General features: G+C 34.2%; 1 protein-coding gene and 1 long non-coding RNA gene across 5 annotated transcripts in view; one reads left to right on the top strand and one right to left on the bottom strand.

The window, feature by feature from the left end:
• Positions 1–24: 24 nt before the first annotated feature.
• Positions 25–9,586, bottom strand: LOC137243275 (uncharacterized). Its single transcript, XR_010950485.1, has 3 exons — positions 9,137–9,586; positions 8,857–9,030; positions 25–275 (listed from the first exon to the last, which is right to left on the bottom strand). It is a non-coding gene; the product is annotated as an uncharacterized lncRNA (long non-coding RNA).
• SERCA (ATPase sarcoplasmic/endoplasmic reticulum Ca2+ transporting SERCA) overlaps positions 6,454–15,564 on the top strand; it is a 36,184-nt gene continuing 27,073 nt past the window's right edge. For 3 of the 4 annotated variants that reach the window (XM_067770781.1, XM_067770782.1, XM_067770777.1), the window contains exon 1: positions 6,454–6,611. The gene's annotated coding sequence lies outside the window, so the exon portion shown is untranslated. Of the gene's footprint in view, positions 6,612–7,262; positions 7,413–15,564 lie in introns of those variants that run through there. The other variant, XM_067770778.1, reaches the window with a different exon arrangement.

Below are 15,564 nucleotides of genomic sequence, written 5' to 3'. Positions count from 1 at the left end.
AGAACTCGCCCTCATAAGATCCATAACTTAGTATTATTTTTACTTACGATTTGACGTATTCATATTTATTGTTTGAGTAAAACTGTTTTTCGATAAGTGATCGTAAAACAAGATTCGGGCTCAGGGTTGCGTGTTTTTGATAGGATGGAATCAGGAACCTAAAAATAAATTTCGTTTCAATTAGCATTTTTGCAATTAGTTTGTCCACACCCAATTATTGTGTCGATGAGCCAATGAAAAACTGAGTCCACATATAAAAAGTATCTTTGATTGGGCTGAAAAATTAAATCAAAAATAAAATTTATTTTTGATTTGTCTGAGGTATAAAAGCACATATTAATTTGATTCCCGTTTTAAAGGTGGATTTGAAATCAAAAAGGATTTAGAATCACGCAACTTTAGGGCCCATTACTGATACTTAGCATAGACTTGACTTCACTTGGCGTAAACTTGGCAACTTAGCCACAATTATACTCCACTTAGCGCATTCAATCTTCCATCATAATCAGCTGTAATTTTATTGTGAAATATTTGCTACAAAAAGTGGTGGTTTTTAAACAAAGTTAATTTTGAGTACTACAATTAATTTATGAGTGCAAAAATTAATAAATAATATAAAGATAAATGTTAATTTGTATGACAAAATGTCAAAATGAAATGGAAACAAACAAATGCCATCTCAAAATGTAAACGTCACTTAGACCTTACATAGAAAATCAAAACTCAACAGACTTCTAAGTCAAGTTAAGTGTTTAAGTTTTGAGTAATCAGTAACATGCAATGTTCATTTAACAGAATAAGTGACAGTTCTCAAGTCCAGTCAAGTCTATGCTAAATATGAGTAATGGGCCCTTAAGTATCAGTTTAGAGTTGAACAGAGTTTTCCATAGTACGTCACGCAAACGACGCACGGTGGGGTATTTGATCAATCTAGCTGGCCAAAAGTCGTTTTTTCAAAATATTCCAATTTTCTTTTAATATAATCCCTGGCGTTCCTAGATATCCTCTGAATAGTATACATACCCCAAAACCCATCTGCAACGTCAACGGAGCTAACCGCGTACATCTAAAGTTGTACAAAAATTGTGTGCAGTTCGATGTATTTTTGGATTAAAAAGCAATATACCCTTATAACCTAAATACTTGTTCACTTAATCAAATCTAGTTACATTTTCTTTTAGGACAGGTAAATGTGTTTTTAATTCATATGTTAGATTTTTTATACCGTATGTTTTAACTGATTTATCCTACTTGTAATACTACTACTTTTTCAATATTAATTTTTTTAAAAACCTTGCAAACGAACAGACATACATATCTTTTTTCATGGCATATCATGTCAGTAATTTTTTAGCAATGCATAAGCTTGCGTTTGTTTCAAAGTTTAATAACAAAAACGGCTGCGCATACCCACGATTTTTTGATCGGTGATCAATTTTGTAAGAGACTGAGACCTCTATTTGCAAAAGGTGGTAATCTTGTGAAAACATCCTCAGTGGCAACACCTAGGTGAAAAGTCTTAAAATGTAATACTATATCGATGTACCAAATTTTATTCAAATCGGTTAAGCCGATTGGTAGTGGTTATGCAAAGAAATATAAAAAAGGTGAGGTGGCAACCCTAAGTGGTAACCCTACTTAAAAGCATCAATAGAAATGCGAAGTAAAATACCTTTCGTTTGGTACCCATATTGACCTACATATCTCATGTAATGCCAAAAAAATGACTCCGGGTCTCTCCGAAACCGGTGGCTCGATCCATAGTAATTATGCGCGGAGCATCGTGAATTTACTGTCAAATATTTCCTTTCCTTTTCCTTTCATAACAATGAAGTTTTGGCCAGCTAGATTGATCAAATACCCCACCGTGCGACGTTTTATTGAAACCGTATCGTGTCAATAATTGAATGTCATTTTTTAATTCTCAATAGCGCGGAAATGATTAATGGGATTTCAGAAATATGTGAATCAGTCACAATGCGTACTTAGCAAATTATAAATTTATTATTATTTTTCAAAATAGTTTCACAGTCTCATGTTATCGTTTGAGTAACAAAAATATTCGATCCGTGATCGTAAGTGACTATACGACCCAAGGTCTACGATTTTAGAGGGATTTACGAGTCCGTTTAAAGTTCAAATTAGTACCCCAATATATATTTGTACATACACATATGAGAACTGACACAGAAAAATATAACGTATTAATAATTTCGCAGAAATTTTACATTTTCCCTTTTTGTCACAGGTAGTGGGAAACCTAAAAATACAATTGATGTTCCCTTATTGCCTTCAATTTTATTTTTTATATTCAAAAATTTAACATCTGTCTATAATTTATTTCGCCATTTTTGGCCAATTTAAGGAAAACGGATTTTGTAAATATAGTATACATTGAAAAAATTCTATGTGATATATGTTATGCATTAAAAAAGTTTTAAATACTAAAACAAGGTAGTTATAATGCGAGTTTTGGATTTTATGCAAATGGTCCAGCATCATTGCATGTGCAAACTGGTGTAGTATATTTTTACAATACACTAACTGGTGTAATATATTTTTACAATGTACTAAAACAACAAGGTAGTTAAAATGCGAGTTTTGGATTTTATGCAAATGGTCCAGCATTATTTCATTTGCAAACTGGTGTAGTATATTTTTACAATACACTAACAAAATATACAGTAGGGTGGTTAAATTTTCATTAACATATATTTTAGTGAATATTTTTAATAGATTGTTATATCTCTTATTTTGAACATGTGTCAATTAGCATATTCCCAAAAAAAATGTATCAAAATTGCTTTCATTAAGTACAAATTACTTTACTTGAATAAATACCATATCGTAATTTTTAAGGTGGTTATGTTCATTGAACTTCATTTTAACAGAGGGAACAATAATTTACCCATTTTATAACAACTTGCCTCCCTTATCATGACGTGGCATAAGGTTACTCATACGCCACGACATCCCACTAGAACTGTTGATATTTGAATCGAGATTAACACTGTAATTGAAAACATACAATAAATATACGGCCTTATTCCGAACGTTACCGGTAAATTTGTTATCGGAATATTTTGTAACCGAAAATCGTTACCGTGATTCTGGCCGACACGGTTATAGTGTCAAAAAAGAAAGATGCGCAATTGAATGAAAACTAAATTTTGTGTTAAAAAGTATTAATATTGTTTGTAAATTCTTGTACACTAATATATATACACTTTTTATACAAAGCTGAACAGAAATCACAGAGTATATTAACTTTCTTCCCATAAGGCGAAAAAAGAAATTCATTTAGCCATGTCCGTCCGTCCGTCCGTCTCTCCGTAAACACGCTAACTTGAGTAAATTTTGAGATATCTTAATGAAATTTGGTATGTAGGTTCCTGGGCACTCATCTCAGATCGCTATTTAAAATGAACGAAATTCGACTATAACCACGCCCACAACAGCCCCTGATTTCGCCAAGAATTATATCGCTCGCCTAGATCAAAACAGCGATCAACTAAAAAATCGCACTGTTCAGGAAATGCGGAAAACTGCCCCCATATGCACCAATGCAATTTTTATTTTTTACAAAGCATTTTCTCGCTGATTAATGGAGTTATTAATAAATCGAGTACACAGTTCGGTAGCTATTGAATTGGGAAGCCCGGTGGTACATATACCTTCAAAATTTCAGATTTTTGAGTTAACTTCCTTTTGATATGAGATGTGCGATATGTGCGTGTTATTATTTCTTGAGCAGCGACCCAATAAGAACACAGACGGTTAAGTACCAAGAATAAATATAACTGCATATATAAGTTTTTTGAGTGCAATAAGCAATTCTATCTGAGCACAAGGGTTCTTCTCTTATTTAGTGTATTCCTTTGAACTAAAATCCATTTTCAGTTCCCCCTTTAATACGTTGCTGAATCTGACTTCAGTGTCATGCAGCGAACGGACGCCGCTTCTAGGAACAGAGAGATAAAGGAAATGTCAAAATTACTTGGCTGCTACTATTTTTTACGCACACAAATATATACGAGATTTTTCTTGGGTGTTTTCTTAAAATGTGAATATCGGGTTTATTTTTTATCGATTTGTGCACAATCCAGTGATTCCGCATATTTTTTCAAAATCCCAAAAACCAATGTTCGCCTTGATTAAAATAACTTATATAACTAAAAAAAGTTTCTTCAAACTCTTGATGGCAAAGACGGATTTTAATTCGTAGTGCAAAACTAAGCTTTAAGATTTTAATAACTTTAAATACCACGACTTCCCTACATATGCATGTAATAATGGAAAGAGTTTACAGAAAATATTTTACATAAGAATAAGGGTAGGGTCAATTTATTAAGACTCCGTTTTCCAAAGTTTATTATACTTTTTTAATGCTTAATAAAAATCCAGAAACAATTATACAATGCGAATTCAGTTGTATAGATTAGCCTTGCAATTAATATAAAAGCAAATATAAAGATCTGGCGTGAACAACAGCGAAATTCCGATGAAGCCTATATTTGCAATAATGTTTCTCTGTTCAGGATGAGGGGAAACAATAAACTATTTTAGTTCCACATCATACACATATTTGAACTTTATTCCCAAGTGTAAAATAAAGTCTGACCATTTTTGATTTTCGGTTCATGGTGGACCCTATTTGGCATTGGCACATATATATATATATATATTTTTTTTTTTTGCCACGCTTAACACGTCATTAGAAAAAAAAACCATGAATACAGGGCCGAATTAACCCTCAACGGGGCCCTAGGCAACCATCAATTTGGGGGCCCTTTTTTCACGTCGGTTCCCTTCTTTTTTCGATTAAAAATTACAAAATTATATCTTTCATACAAATTTTATTGTCACAACGTAATAAAATTACTATCTACGTTTTAAACACGTCGTTTTCTCCATTTGTTTTCGGCAAATTCATCAATTATATCATAAATATCGATTTTGTTCAATAAATCTGACTCAATGCAAAGTTCTCTCAGCAGCTTTGATTCTTTTTAATTGCGAGAAGGATTCTTCGGCAGAACAAATTGTGATCATTAATGTTAAAAAATCCGAAGATCTATTTCTGTGTTAAGAAATACATTGGCTAATTGATCTTCCATTAGTATCTTATACAAATGACTATGCGTCTTTTGTGCATCACTGTATCTGGAGTTCACGTAATTTTGGAATTGTTTCATTTCAAAGACAAAATTCTTTCGAATCTCTAGAATAAAAACGAACTTAGTTATTTATAGCTTCGTGGAGGTCTGCATCACTTAGAGAAAAGTTGATGAGAAACGCAAATCTCTCTGAAACTTCCATATAATATACTTTCGCAGGTCGTTTGATTTCACTGTGAGGATTGTCGATGATTTCGAGAAAACCTTTTGTCCTAAAATCATTGCGAGGCGAAAATTCTACTTCTGGAGCATTTCCGTCATTGGGTTGTTTTTTTCACCGACGAGTACATTTTACGATTTCTGTATAACCTACACCACGTAATAATTGTTTTGTTTTTTCCTCGAAATCATTGAACTTTTCACGGATTGCAACTAAACTCTTTTCTAACGATCCGTACAAAAAATATCACGAAATCCCCAAATTCGTTACAATACATTCATTTATTTTTCATCCATCATTAATCATTCACTCAATCATCATTCTAGTTGAAATTTCCGCTTGAAGGCTTCTACACCCTCTGTTCCAAAAATAATCGAAATTTTTCAAAATAAAAACAACCAGTGTACATTTTGAGATAATTCTTTTTTATTATTCAATATAATTTCCTTTCACTTCGATAAACTCTTTTGCACGCTCATACAATTTGTCAAATGAGGCGGAAATGTCATTTTTAGGAACCTTGTCTAGTTCGTCGGTCGTCGCCTTATGCATGCGGTCAATTGAGTTTTATTTATTTGAGTAAAATTTATCTTCAGTTCTTATTATATTTTTCTTAAACTCTCTAGAATTTTATGTTTGTAAGAAAAACTTAGAAGTCCTTTTCATTTTTCGGGGCCCCCAGGCAACTGCCTATTCTGCCTACTTGTTAATCCGGCCCTGCATGAATATAATAAACGCAGGTGAAAATGAGATATGTAAGTAATTTATACATAAGGATGTAGTTATTTTCAATTAAAATATGTTAAGTAATAATATTTATAGTTTTGTATGTACTGTATTATCAATAAATTAATAATTAGCAATGAAAAAATCGAATATAAGACACTGTTATATTGAAAATGCCCAAAATATGTTTATATATATGTACTCGATTATGTAAATACATATATGTAAATATGTATATGAATATAGCATAAAAATTTTTTGTGATAAATATCATATTTGAAATGAGATTGTTTAGAAAAATTTACGTGCCAAAAGTATTTTCCCGGGTGATAGAGAGTCTGTCTATTTGGGAATTTTGCCAAAATCAAAGATTTTTGTAGTTTGGAAAGGCACTCTCATGAGTCGTTTGTTCTCATTTTATTCAGTTGCCGTCGATCGTTTCAAAAGCGCGATCTTTCCTTAGCTCTTATTTTCGGCTAGGCTAAACATTGTTTCGCAACAAGAAAACTTTTTAATTTATAAAAATTGACGCCGTGTAAAAAATTTGTGTAAGTTATTAAAATTAATAATAATAATTTATTGTCGATTCCATGTGCAATTTAACGAAGTAATGTAATTTTCCCAACAATATTTCTTAGTGATATTCCGCAATTAAACAACAGCAAATAAAGAACATTTTCTTATTTGTTTTCCGAGTTATGAAACTATCTAAAATTATTGAAAATTATTATATTTAGAGGTGATTGTTATACTCGCTCCTCGCTCCATGTGATTTCATACAAAAAAACAAAAAAAAACAAACAAAAAAAAAAAAAAACAGTGCAAAGTGTACAAATGTAGTAACTCATATTTTGAATCCTTCAATCGCATAACATTGCATTCATATGCATAATGGAAATCCCTCGGAATTATTATATGTAGATATGCAAATGTTAATACATAAATATTTGAAAATGAAGCGAAATTAACAAAAAGTGTTTCGTAATGCTATAGGTATGACAAGAAAAGATGAATTTCTACGTATATTATAAAATAAATTATTTTTAGAATGCTAAGCACAGAACAAAATTGGAGCAGACCATGTGACAGTCTCCTGGGCGACCGTGATAATGTGTATAAATACTCACATACAATACATTGTATAGATGGTACCCGTACACACATTAAAATTCGGCTCTCACCTCGTCATATTTGCGATGATGTGACCCATAGAGTTTGCGCAGTATTGAAACTCTGGAAATGCTATAATCATGCTTTTAAGAATATATTAAAATTTACACTAAACATTGTATAAACCATCATATCATCGTTTAAGTGCAAAGGAATATATCAAACATTATGTAAAGCGCGTAAGTCCTACAATCGAGTTTCACAATAAAACTAAAAAAAAATTTTGGATTCTCGGAAAAGGAATTCATTCTACATCAAATGTAACAAGCAAAAATCATGAAAAAATAACAATTTGATTGAAAACTAAACATTTGTTAGAGTTTGGGCCCGTATTACGTTTTGAAATGAAACTCCATAGCACGTGTAGACGTATGCGTGCTTTTGACAGTTGAGTTAAATACATATATTTTAACGGCATTGACTCCATAGCCATGCACGTAAACGCATGAAAATTGGAAGTCAAGTCCGAAAAAGCGTTCGAACACATCAAAGTTAAATTTTTTCTACTTTCATCCGTTTACATGCGTATAGCAGCCAGCTTCAAGCTGTTTTTAATAGCAACGTCTTGTTACTTACTTCTTTTAAGTATACATAATTAATTTGCGGTGAATTTTTGCGTCTTTGTAAGTATTTTTGTGAATATTTATTTGTTATGCAAATATGCTTACATCGGTTATTTGCTTATTAAAAATTTACAAACGCGACATGTCAAACGTACGTAAATGTGTAATATGGAGGTGGTCGAAAACGTTTAGAAACGCCTATGCACGCACACATCTACGCGTGTTTATAAAGTTTCGCTATTAAGATCAGTGACTGAAAACCATTTTGATAACTGTGTAACTACTGTCAAACTATTTTTTTTTTAAATAGTTATGGATCTAAGAAGTACTATTTGTCGCTTTTTCATATATGTACATACATATGTCATAAATCCGTTTCACCATTTCAGAACTATTGTGTTTGAAAAAATGAGTTTCGATCACTGTTCGTAAAACGTAAGATGGGCCCTGATCTTATGACTTTCAGAAAATATTTCTACGCGGTTTTGTATGTTCAAGGACAACATGTTTGTTGATATATATATATAAGTGCATATAAAAATACATACCTATATATATGTTCATTAGGGTGGCCCTTAGTTGTATAGACGAAAAAAAAACTTATTGGATTCTACATCTCCCCTATGCAAGTAGCCCCAAAACTAATATATATGTACAAAGTCATTTGTACATCAAACAAGATTTAGGGTTGCGCAAGGATTGAAATCATATTTCATGTCTCAGGCGTGCATATTTTTAAACCCCACAATCCTTTACTGCTTTTCCATACCGTAATGACATCTTTATTTTCTTACTTTTCTAAAACGACCACAATTTTAAAAATCGGTAGATTACCTTGCAAAAATTGTTGGATCATGTGGTCCACTGCAGTACTTACCATTATACACCACTGTAATGCAGCAATGGACCAACTCATGATTCATATTTCTTTATTCAGTCTATGATTTACAAGAACCTTACAGACTATATTAAACATTATTAAACATAAGGTTTATTTACGAACATCCCTGCAAAAATCGTTGGATCATGTGGTCCACTTGTGTCATACTGTAGTACTTACCATTATACTCCACTGTAATGCAGCAATGGACCAACTCATGTTTCTACACTAACATATTGTAAGCCGATCATTGCTCGTTTTTAACGTTTGTAATCACTATACGATGTTTTTTGGACTGTGGGTACTCCATGGATTACTCTGATGTAATGCGGAGCTGGAGTATATGGTCCAGTCCTACAGGAAGAACAAGATGTTTGTTTACATTTTTTTGTATGCAAATTTGTGTAATTTGTTAGAAAATATTATTTTAGTTAATAAAAGTGCGTGAAAGGTATATTACCAAAGCGAAAAAGAGTATTCAACACCATAAATGCTTGTTATTGTTGAAGCGATTAAAAGGCTAAAACGTGTTGGAAACAAGAAATCACTTTTTTCTCTAGTCCGCGGTGGTGTAAAGTTGCCTTTTATAATTTACAAAGGCACGGGGATGCAAACAACTTTTAATACCTATTTTCCTTTGGTTTCGGGGACGCATATACCTGAAGAAATTTAATTTCTTATTTTTTTCAATAATTGTTTGCTTTTTGCAGCGACGCTCCAAAGTAGCTTCGTGTGCAGATCTTGAGGCGTAGAGAAATCGTAGCTATATGTCATCTTGTACGCGTCTATGAAGCTACGCTTTGTGTGCATCTTGCCTTACAGAGCAAAATATAAATCACTTTCGACAAACAAATATGAAAAGTAAATTAAGTCTTAACAAATGTGTTGCACGTGCATTTTCAAGCGTGATATACCATCATTATAATTTATATTCCCTACAAAAATTGCGAGTACTCCATGCATGCATGTATGGAGTGCTCGCAATGGAACAAGCGAGTGCTCCAAAATTAACCAGAATTCATACGAAAAATATAGTCCAATTAACATTGCGAAGTCCTAGGACTGGACCATATACTCCAGCTCAGCATTACATCAGAGTAATCCTTGGAGTACCCAGTATGACACAATTAACATTGCGATGTCCTAGGACTGGACCATATACTCCAGCTCAGCATTACATCAGAGTAATCCGTTGAGTACTCCAGTATGACACAAGTGGACCACATGATCCAACGATTTTTGCAGGGTTCTGCATTGCTAAAAATGTGATAACGTAGTCGTTTCCGCTTTAGACAAATGCAAGATTGGTGATTGTTCAGCAATGCATATTGTAACTGCCGTTGCTGAATCGCCGCACGTCATTGAAGCGTCAAAGCATTTAAATCGGGGTAAAAATCAAAAAGCAAGAAAAAAACCTCAAAGTGCGTCATGTACTGGCTAGATCAGTGAATCGGGTAGTAAAATGCTCAAACAAATTATCCCTTGAAGCCAAACATTAAGTTAATGTATATTTTTCTATATTATGACCCATCGACTTGAACTTTTTCTTGCAACAAGCATGACGAAAGAACTTTAAAAGAAATGTACAAAGAAATGAAAATGTTTATTTTTATAGTGAAAACAACTACAAATTTGGTTCATATGGGGAATACAAAAAGTTTCTCTGTACTGCACTTTGAATGAAAAAATTTTGAATGGTAGTTTTTTTGGAATGGTACATTGCGACACTTTGCATTGGGATGAAAAACTATTTCCAGAAACAATAGGTCGTGAAAAGGTGGAACCACTTTCAGTTGTTGTTACTGACAGGAATGGTGAACAGTTAATATGAGCTCCAAAAATGTATGCTGCAACGGGCGCCGAAATAGCTGATACGCTGTACGAACTGTTATTTTAATGGGATCTGAAAGACCATATGGTGGCCTATTGTTTTGATCATTGTGAATCAAACTAAGTGTGACATCTTATCTGTCAACTGCCTGACAGGATGTTCAATATGGCTACTTTTTAGCGTTTTGACAGCGTGTTCAATATGGCGGCGCATAGGGCCGGTTATCTTCAGCGAGTGATAGAAATAGATATAGAATGAGACAGTGATAGTCAATTACAAATCAGGTGATCCAATCACTTTGGAATTTTGACGTCTATGCAGAAGATATCACACTTAGTTTGATTCACAATGGTTTTGATCAAAGATGAATTGATACGCAACTCTCTCATTTTTTGTGCTCTCACGAGGGATTTATCTCAAATTTTGAGCTCGCAACAATCACAGATAAATCCCTCGTGCCAGCTGAAGCGGCTGCCAGAACTAAAAATGTGCCAGCTAAAATGAAAAATGTTGTTGTTCTTGACCAAGGCGAATCCATACTAGGTGGTGGCAAAGCGAATTCAACCAATTCGCCGTACAGAAGAATGTCAAGTAAAAAGAAAATGTTCATTGATTTCAATTAACTGACATGTTGCAGTACAAGGCGTTGTATGGAAAATTATCAAGAAGAAGCAATCAGCTGATGGGATAACACCACCTGTAATGAATTCGCCTTGTTCTTGACATTACGGAGATACGGTGAAATTGATCGAATTATGGTTAATTCGACAGAGTTCTTTGTCAAGCTAACAAATTAGTTTAGTTATTTCAACAGAAGAGGAATTGTCGCTCTTAAGTTAACAAAATTCTGTAAAATTGACGGATTCCTAATCAATCTAACTGATTTTTTTGTTAACACAACTGATCTCACAGGTCATTTCAACAGCGATCAACAGTCAATACATGAGCAAATTTCAAAGAGAATTTTACGCTCACTGCGCTCTCTACTTTGTACTTATGTATGCTGTGTACTATATGTATGCACATATTTACGTATGTATATGGCGGCCGCCGTGGTGTGATGGTAGCGTGCTCCGCCCTCCCTGGGTTCATACCCCGGGCAAAGCAACATACAAATTTTAGAAATAAGGTTTTTAAATTAGAAGAAATTCTTCTAAACGGGGTCACCCGTCGGCACTGTTCGCCTTGCAAATGCCGCAACATAGGTACTTTCGTACAAAGCTGTCGCAACAACTTTTTTTGTTCATTTGACTACTAAAACGGTCAATTACGAATCAACGATTTGTGCGCAGTTGATTCAACATCGTGTTGCGATGGATAAAAATTTACAGAAATTTCGGTTCAATTGACCCGTATTTCGGTTGGTTTTACCAGTCTTTTTCTTTCAGTGTAGAGGATAAATATAATAAGAGTCACCAGTCTGCAACGAGTGGTGAGTAGCTGGCTGGAAATTAAAAAAATTGATGCCTCATGTTTTCCGTGAGGGACATTTTCAATTGTCTCGCATTTATCCATGTGGTGTAGGCGCCTTATGCAAACGTGATTTTTGGAAAGAGAATTAATTAATTAATTAAATACAGTCGGAAAAATAAACACAACACCCCACGAAAAGGTATAAAGACATTTATGCACATCTGCCCCAAAAAAAAAACTTCGATTACCCTAACCAAAAACATTATGCAAAGTAACGAGTGACGTCTCTTATTATATTTATCCTCTTTGACGTTATTAAAAAAAAAAAACAACTTGACCGAAAATTATAGTATCTATCTTGTCGTCATCATATATATGAAATTTTGCTGAGAGGGGTTTTCGAATGTTATTTTCCAGTAAATGCTAGTAACGAACTCCAGTTATTTCGGCGATATCAAGAATTGGGAAAACATAGACAAAAGCAATTTTAAAGATTTTCTGCAAAATAACGGACGGAAGAGTTGAAAAGGAAAATAGTTAGATATAACCATGGTATAAGTATATGAGGTAAATTCATTCCTTAAGCCGGAGTCATTGGTGCCGTATGTCGTATCGCTGTATCCGTACCCCTAACGTAATCAGCTGTTTATCGTTACGACGGTAAACCAAAACCCAATTGGTTGGCTACGATACGGTTACGACCTTAGCGGCACCAATAATCGATTGCATTGATTCTCATAAGGTTGGTCGAATCAGCTGTTAAAAGGTTACCGAAACGGTTACCGATAAAGCACCAATGTCTCCAGCTTTAATCGTTTGAATTTAGCTGGAATGATGACTTTTCATACTGCCAGAGTGAATATCAACACATTAAAGCCCCGTCACATAAACAGTGTTTCATATAGATGCGTTCATGGCAGAACGATACAAGGTGGCAGCATGGTAACATACCTACAAACATAAATAAAAATCCCATGTACTTTGTTTTTGTAAATTCGATGGACAAATGTCAAAATCGTACTGAGCCGGAAGTTGATGTATCAAATCAAATAAAAAAAGTTTATAATCAGCTGTTCCATGCTGCCACCTTGTATCGTTCCACCATGGAAGCGTTTAACACAATCTCATGCCTTATAAGTAGGTGACACGTATTTTTAAAGATCTTGAAGCTTGAACGACACCGGTGCCATCTGACATGAAAAAGTAGCCAAATCCCAACATTGTTGCAAGCAAAGCATGAAGAAGGATTTCACATAAACTTTGGCTTAGGGTGCTTTCACATTTTACAAGTGAACTTAATTTTTACACTCGATGACAAACGGCAATATAACAAATCAATGGGACACAAAACATGATGGCAAATATATTTGTTGTACAGAAATATTGTTTTTAACAGCGATTCCAAAAATTTTGTATGTCAATGGACAAAGCGAAATAAACTTCAATTTCCAAGTGTGAAGTTTCTTCATATTTTTAAACGCAACTTCTAGCGTGATTGTAGCGATGTTACTGGCATGGATAAGCTTGTGTTAAACGCATCTATATGAAAAATTCTATGTGCCGCGGCCTTTATACATGCAAAATTCGCGAAGCACTGTTATAAACATTCTTCCTATAAAACAAAAATACTTGCTAACATATTTTGTGTCGTATTCAGTTATTATATTTCAGATTTTATTTGCGAAAAATGTTAAAAAACTTTCCACGGAGTATGAAAAATTATTTCACTTGCAAGGTGTGCCAGCACCGTTAGCCAAAGCAAATGTCAAATTCTGCTTGTTATGCCTTGTTTGCAACAAAATTTGCAAGTTGGCTTTTTTCATTCAGATTGCACCAGTGTATCTCTATCTACCGTTCTCTATAAAAATACATGCACACTACACCAAAGAGGATAAATATAATAAGGGACGTCACTTGTTACTTTGTGTAATGTTTTTGGTTAGGGTGTCAGCTTTGGTTAGGATAATCGCAGGATTGTTTTTGGGCGAGATGTGCATAAATGTCTTTATACCTTTTAGTGGGGTATTTGTGTTTATTTTTCCGACTGTGTTTAATTAATTAATTCTCTTTCCAAAAATCGCATTTGCATAAGGTGCCTACACGACATGGATAAAGGCGAGGCAATTGAAAATGTCCCTAGTGGAAAACATTAGCCATAATTATTTTTTAATTTCCAGCGTGTTATTCGCCACTTGTAGCAAACTGGTGGCTCTTATTATATTTATCCTCTTTGACTACACATAAAGCTGCAGACATTGCTGCTTTATTGGTAACCGTATAGGTAACCTTATAACAGCTGATTCGACCTACCTTATGGGAATCAATGCAATCGATTATTGGTGCCGCTAAAGCGCCAAATACACGACACGAACATTCCGCAATCTTGTTCGCAGCTTTGGCCATACACCATACGAACTTTTGGCCGAACATTAGTTCTCTTTCAGACAGCGATGAATAGGGACAACAATTTTGCTGCAGCAATATTGCTCGCTGTGGCAATTAAGCGTAAAAAAAGAGAGAAGATCGCAAAAAAAGAATTTGGTGCAAAGAATGGTTTTAAAAACGAGCAGTTCTTGGACAAAGTGAGCTTATTAAAGAACTGGAATTCACGTCACAAAATGATTTTAAAAATTACGTACGTATGAGCGAGGCAACATTTGACCAACTTTTACAAAAAATTTTGCCACTCATAACGAAACGGGTATTGCGCCCGCAAACTAATTTTTTTTATAACTGTATCCTTTGTGGCATCAGGATCTACTTCTTTTAATTTTTCGATTGAAGTCGCATAATCATTATTCTTTTTAATTCTATTACAATAATCTTTGCTTTTTACTTTTTATAAATTTCAATAAATTCACTCAGAAACTTTTTATTGTCCATTTTACTTTTCCGCGCACGTCTGTTCCGTTCAGAAATTACTACGATTATGAACTATTTCGCCATACACGCACGAACAGTTCGCGCAAATGTTCGCCAAAAATTAAATAATTTGGATTTTTGGCGAACATTTCCGCGAACTGGCAAACACCACCATACACGACAGAAAAGGCCGCAGAAACATGACATCACGGGAATGTTCGCGAAAATGTTCATGTCGTGTATTTGGCGCTTAAGGTCGTAACCGTATCGTAGCCACCAAATTGGTTTTTGGTTTACCGTCGTAATGATAAACAGCTGAATACGTTAGGGATAAGACTATAGCGATACGACATACGGCACCAATGACTCCCGCTTAATGCAAAATATTGCGTTAAGCAAGATACACAAGAGGCGTAGCTTCATAAACGCGTACAAGATATGACATGTAGCTACGATTTCTCTACTTCTCAAGATCTGCACACGAAGCTACTTTCGAGCGTCGTTACAAAAAGCAAACAATTATTGAAAAAAATAATAAATTAAATTTCTTTAGGTATGTATATCCATCCCCGAAACCAAAGGGAAATAGGTATTAAAAGTTGTTTCAATCCCCGTGCCTTTGTAAATTATGAAAAGCAACTTTATACCACCGCGGACTAGAGAAAAAAGTGATTTCTAGTTTCCACCACTTTTAAAGCCGCAGTCATTGGTGCCGTATGTCGTATCGCTGTATCCGTATCCCTAACGTAATAAGCTGTTTATCGTTACGACGGTAAACCAAA

The sequence above is a fragment of the Eurosta solidaginis genome, chromosome 3 (genome assembly GCF_040869045.1).
Source record: "Eurosta solidaginis isolate ZX-2024a chromosome 3, ASM4086904v1, whole genome shotgun sequence".
Lineage (NCBI taxonomy): Eukaryota > Metazoa > Arthropoda > Insecta > Diptera > Tephritidae > Eurosta > Eurosta solidaginis.
This window is presented reverse-complemented; position numbering and strand designations above follow the sequence as displayed.